This window comes from Myxine glutinosa, chromosome 2 (assembly GCF_964187855.1).
Source record: "Myxine glutinosa chromosome 2, kmMyxGlut1.1, whole genome shotgun sequence".
NCBI lineage: Eukaryota > Metazoa > Chordata > Myxini > Myxiniformes > Myxinidae > Myxine > Myxine glutinosa.
In genome coordinates this window covers 47593635-47600066 of record NC_136262.1, presented here as the reverse complement: position 1 = coordinate 47600066, position 6432 = coordinate 47593635, and the positions used below count along the sequence as shown (strand labels likewise).

Here is a 6432-nt window from a genome sequence, read left to right as displayed (position 1 = left end):
GGCGAACGGATATAACATTAACACTTCGAACAATAACTACAATCCGAATTGATTATGCAAATAATTTCGCGCGGGGCTGGTGTTGGTCGGGGCTGAACGGGACGTGGTAGGCGTGGCCGGGGCGGGGCCGGGGCTGAACGGGACGTGGTGGGCGTGACCGGGGCGGGGCCGGGGCACGATCGGGGCGGGGCCGGGGCACGATCGGGGCGGGGCCGGGGCGGGGCCGGGGCACGATCGGGGCGGGGCCGGACCAGGCGGGGGAACCGTGCGATCGGAAACGTGCTTGCGCGCGGCGCAGATCACGTGACCCGGGTCTCTCGGCTCTCGCTGTGCTGGCGACGGAGGAAAGGGTTCGGTGTTTGCTCTCGTCGCGGGAATCAAAATACAACGAATACATCACGTACAGTGTACACGACGAAAGGGCTGTTGGTGGACAGAGGAAGAAGCGTGCGAACCCGCGGGCTCTGGTAAGTATTTGGAGGACGGAGAGGACGCGGTTCACGGTGTGTGCTTGTTTATTTGATCTTGAGCGCTTGTTCGGGCTAGGCGGATGTCGCTTGGGGACGACGGTGGTGATTCAAAGGGACCGACCACACATCCAATTTATGGGAGCGACAAATCCCGAGGTCTATCTGAATCTGAATCGAATGCGGAATGGAGCCGCGTTAACCAATGAATGGCCGGCGGGACGCGGGTGTGTTGGATGCGACATGCGAGGTGGTGCACACTACACCTTGAGGTTTAATTGGCAGTCAGTGCTATGTATGTACTCGGTACTGTATCCATTATGAGCGGCCTCGCTGTCACTGCAGGCGACAGGATGATTTAGCAAGTACAGCAATCCTATAAAATTTATGAATGAATAATGCAAATTTCCTAATTATTTCTGAAGGACATAATATATTTAAGGTGGGTCAAGATACTCTTGACAGGTAATGATCGGTGAAGATGCTCTTGTCAGGTAAGGGTTGGTGAAGATCACCTTGACAGGTAAAGGTGGTCCAATATGGCGAAATGCCTGCTTATCAAAACCAGACTCTGGCTTAATGGTTGGAGGATTCGCTCTGAGTCATGGGGGGTCTGGGGTTCGAATCCTGGCCTCGTCACACCAAAGACTTTAAAATGGTACGTGCTGCTTCCTTGCTTGACGCTCATTATTTAAAAAGGTTAGAACACAAACAACCATATGTTGACAACCATTGTGTGGGCTTGATGGGCCTAATAGTCTCCTGCATTGAAGTTCCTTGTAATTAAGGGAACTTGTATAAGATGCTTCTAACAGGTAAAGGTGTGTCAATATGCCCCTGACAACTATTGGTGTGTCAATATGCCCCTGACAACTATTGGTGTGTCAAGATGCTCCTTGCGGGTAAAGGTCACTCACGATGGCCCTGGAAGTTAATGTTGGGTTCCGATACCCCTGGATGCTAATGGTGGGTCAGAGTACCTCTGGCAGCTATTGATGGGTCAAAATGCCTCTGACAACTATTGGTGTGTCAATATGCCCCTGACAGCTATTGGTGTGTCAAGATGCTCCTGGCGGGTAAAGGTCAGTCACGATGGCCCTGGAAGTTAATGGTGGGTTCCGATACCCCTGGATGCTAATGGTGGGTCAGAGTACCTCTGGCAGCTATTGATGGGTCAAAATGCCCCTGACAGCTATTGGTGTGTCAATATGCCCCTGATAGCTATTGGTGTGACAATACGCCCCTGACAGCTATTGGTGTGTCAAGATGCTCCTGGCGGGTAAAGGTCAGTCATGATGGCCCTGGAAGTTAATGGTGGGTTCCGATACCCCTGGATGCTAATGGTGGGTCAGAGTACCTCTGGCAGCTATTGATGGGTCAAAATGCCTCTGGCAGCTATTGATGGGTCAAAATGCCTCTGGCAGATATTGGTGGGTCAAGATGGCTCTGGAAGCTAATGGAGGGTCAGGGTGCCCCTGGCAGCTATTGGTGGGTCAAGATGGCTCTGGAAGCTAATGGAGGGTCAGGGTGCCCCTGGCAGCTATTGGTGGGTCAAGATGGCTCTGGAAGCTAATGGAGGGTCAGGGTGCCCCTGGCAGCTATTGGTGGGTCAAGATGGCTCTGGAAGCTAATGGTGGATCAGAGTACCTCTGGCAGCTATTGATGGGTCAAAATGCCTCTGGCAGCTATTGGTGGGTCAAGATGGCTCTGGAAGCTAATGGAGGGTCAGGGTGCCCCTGGCAGCTATTGGTGGGTCAAGATGGCTCTGGAAGCGAATGGAGGGTCAGGGTGCCCCTGGCAGCTATTGGTGGGTCAAGATGGCTCTGGAAGCTAATGGTGGATCAGAGTACGTCTGGCAGCTATTGATGGGTCAAAATGCCTCTGGCAGCTGTTGGTGGGTCAAGATGGCTCTGGAAGCTAATGGAGGGTCGGGGTACCCCTGGCAGCTATTGGTGGGTCAAGATGGCTCTGGAAGCTAATGGAGGGTCGGGGTGCCCCTGGCAGCTATTGGTGGGTCAAGATGGCTCTGGAAGCTAATGGAGGGTCAGGATGCCTGCCCCTGGCAGTTATTGGTACAAGATTCCCCTCACAGCTAAAATATCCTGAACATCACCAACAAAGACAACTCTGATGAGAATATGGCTGATGGTATAGTGGGCAATTCTTTTTGAGAAATGATCAGTTCAAGATATGAAAAATATGTTGGACTGCACAAAAGACCCAAAAGGCCCAAGGTTACTGACGGGGGTCACATTTCCTTTCAGGAGCACATTGCCAACCTTGGTCTATGACCGTGCCTTGAGTGACCCATTGGAAACATATCGGTCTCAAAAAACAAGGAGATCGCTAAAAACAATTTTTTTTCTTGTATATTATAAAACCATGATTTTCTCAGTCACTATCGTGCCAAACCCAGGAGGTCATTTAAGACAGGCTTTGTGATGGGCATTCGTTTACACAACATATTGAGCAAGCGAGGAGCCATGGGCAATCCAGGAGTATGTAAAACCAGACTTGTGAGCCACGCTTGCGATCCCTGTTACGCCCCCACAACCAACATCGCTACCAGCACCTCTACCACCATTGCTTAGCCCCCGCCCAATCCGCACGATGTCAGGTCACGCTGCCTGCTGAGCCGGTTCGTGAGCCCTTGTTTTCTTTTTTAATGGTTATTCGCTTCCTCGCTCCACTCGGATCTCCTTCAGTTACACCTCCCACGGTGGGTCTCTCCACAGGCGGATAAGGACGCAGGAGGTCGTGTGGTGGGGAAGTGGGTTGGTGGGGAAATGTGCTGAAGGGGAAAGGCAGAGAATGTAGATTCCGTTTGGACCATTTGTTGGTGCTGTTTCATATGCAGCCTGTGGCTGTTGGTTGCATCATTTTCTGGAAGCGTGGCTATGCTGCTGATTACCAGTAAGCTGGTCCCTGTTAACAGTAAGCTGGTACTCATTTTTCTGACTTCGGAAGGATGACAGGCTGAGTTAATCCACTTGGTGTTATTCCGATAGCACAACAGGGGCTCAAACTCAAGATCCCAAAATCTTAGGGTTGGGTTCAGCACATGTAGAGTAATGTAAAACTTATGCATTGATGCACGATGATCACTTGTTGTGGTTTAATGCTTGACGGTCGATGATGTTTGTCGAACTCCTTTGGATGATCAGTTAAGTTATTGTCTCCCTCCATCATGCGGAGCACATTGCGCAGCGATCCTTCCTGTACAACTCCAATTTGCTACATTGAATCTCACACCTGGCCTTCCCTCCACGCCCACCGACCCCCATCCATTCTTTGGATACCTGCTGAATATATTTGATGGTTTTCATCTTTGACTGTTCTGTTTTTGACCCAACATTGACCTTACCTCTCTTCTACATTGTAACCGCGTGGAAGGTTTCACTGTAGACCATTGGTCATTGGGGACAAGGAGTCGAGATGTATACTGCTTGCTGTGTGCAAGGCTCCTATCACTACAAATATGTCATTTGTGTTAAAAACAGTTTTGGAAAGGGGGCCATCTGTTTATTATGTAAACACCAGGCAAGAAGGGGAGGATGAAATTGGGAAAAGGAAGAGAAGAGAATTGAAGATGGTCAGAGGCAACAAGAGCCCCCACGCGACCAATGGTGGTCCACAATCTCTCGAGACGGGGGTCCCGAAGGGTGGTGCTGGTGGGGGTGGAGGGGATGCTTCACTTTTCCGACAAAACACATCAACTTGTGAGTGGGATAAGCACACGCAAATGGAACGCTCCATCTCAAGGAAAGAAAAAAAAGTATTGTCACATGACAATTCGAAAAACCCAAATTGTTTTCCCTGATGTTTAACTAGTCCAGACTGCTACAAAATTTGGAGATGAGTATAGTCGATAAAGCAAGTAAAGTGGCATAATAACTACGTTTAATGTATACAAATTCGATTTGTATAACGCCTAATGTCAATACATGTCGATATTGTTAAGCAAATCCCTGGATCCCTGGTGTTGGGCTAGCGGCTAGGGTGCCGGCTTAGGATCCTAGGATCCTGGGTTCGAATCTCGGTCGATCGCCGAATTAACGCCAGGGGGGTTGACTCAGCCTGTCATCCTTCCGAGGTCGGCTAATTGAGTACCAGTTCACTGGTAATTCCCTGTTTGTCGTTGAAGGCGGCAAAAAGGGTTGGCGTCAGGAAGGGCATCCGGCCGTAAAACATTGCTTCAAAAAGGGGACCAAAAAACAACAACTACCACGGTCCCCGAAAAGGAGGGGACCAAAAAACAACAACTACCACGGTCCCCGAAAAGGCCAACCCCCGCTTTGCGGGGAAAAATGGCCTCTAAACGGTGGTATTGTTAAGCAAATCCACACTACAATTCATTGTACGATAAATATAGAACCCCTCATTAGTAAATTGACTCACACGTGGGCACCATGACGGAACGTTGTGTTTTTGAAATTCTGAGATGCCATCATATTAATCGCAAAATAATTTGAAATTTGCACGATGACAGGGCCCCCGCTGGGCCCCTATTGCATTTCGAATGGGGCCTCCAAATGACTAACGGTGCCACTGGGGATTTGGGGGGTGAGCTGGTTAAAACATCCACCATATCAGCATACGTAACGAGGATACTTCTGAGTTCCTCAACGATGAGAAAGATGCATCTCGCAGGGCTTTCATGCAAAGCTGTACTTCCACAAATTTGTCTCAGTGTCTGCCAATGTTTTTATCTGTTTGGCCATACTTGCTTTATTTGTCTATCTTTCTGTCCATCCTTTGGACGTTCTCTTTTTATGCCCATTTGTCCTGTCTTGCTTTGAATCAACCGCTCTGTCTTTCTGCTGAGAAGTGGTCTGCTTCCCAGGCCTGATTACCACAGAAACTTTTGCAACCACTTGTACCATTGCACATATCCTCTTTTGGTATGTGGTCTATGGTCTTGCCAGGACCTCAAAGGGATCAAAACGAAGTGTGTCTGTTGGATGTTTGGTGGTAATTGATGAATAATATGTAAATGATCATATCGAAAATGCCAGACGAGTTTCAGCAGAATACAACATTCACATAAGAGGACATTTTGAGGGGGAGACAATTGCAAGGTAAGATTATTGTTTGCGCATGCGGTGTACACTACATTGCCAAACGTATGTGGATACCCGAACATCACACCCGTATGTGTTCGTCAAACATCTCATTCCAAAATCATGGGCATTAATATGGAGTTGCCCCCCTCCCCACCCCCATTGCTGCTATAACTGCCTCCACTCTTCTGGGAAGGCTTTCCACTAGATGTTGGAACATTGCTGCAGGGATTTTCCTCCATTCAGCCACAAGAGCATTAGTGAGGTCAGGCACTTATGTTGGGCGATTAGGCCTGGCTCGCAGTCGGCGTTCCAATTCATTCCAAAGGTGTTCGGTGGGGTTGAGGTCGGGGCTCTGTGTAGGCCAGTCAAGTTCTTCCACACTGATCTCGACAAACCATTTCTGTATGGACCTCGCTTTGTGCATGGGGGGCATCATCATGCTGAGACAGGAAAGGCCCTTCCCCAAACTGTTGCCACAAAGTTGGAAGCACACAATCGTCTAGAATGTCATTGTATGCTGTAGCATTAAGATTTGCCTTCACTGGAACTAAGGGGCCAAGCCCAAACCATGAAAAACAGCCCCAGACCATTATTCCTCCTCCACCAAACTGTACAGTTGGCACTATGCATTCGGGCAGGTAGCGTTCTCCTGGCATCCGCCAAACCCAGATTCATCCGTCGGATTGCCAGATGGTGAAGTGCGATTCATTACTCCAGATAACGTGTTACCACTGTTCCAGAGTCCAATGGCGGCGAGCTTTACACTACTCCAGCGGATGCTTGCCATTGAGCATGGTGATCTGAGGCTTGTGTGCTGCTGCTCAGCCATGGAAACCCATTTCATGAAGCTCCCGACGAACAGTGAGTTGTGCTGACATTGCTTCCAGAGGCAGTTTTGGAAC

At 49.3% G+C, this 6432-nt stretch overlaps 1 protein-coding gene across 2 annotated transcripts in view; it reads left to right on the top strand.

Moving 5' to 3' along the window:
* The first annotated feature begins 236 nt into the window (after nt 1–236).
* CYRIA (CYFIP related Rac1 interactor A) overlaps nt 237–6432 on the top strand; it is a 132208-nt gene continuing 126012 nt past the window's right edge. The window contains exon 1 of one of the 2 annotated variants that reach the window (XM_068108294.2): nt 237–467. The gene's annotated coding sequence lies outside the window, so the exon portion shown is untranslated. The remainder of the gene's footprint in view (nt 468–6432) is intronic. The other variant, XM_068108293.2, reaches the window with a different exon arrangement.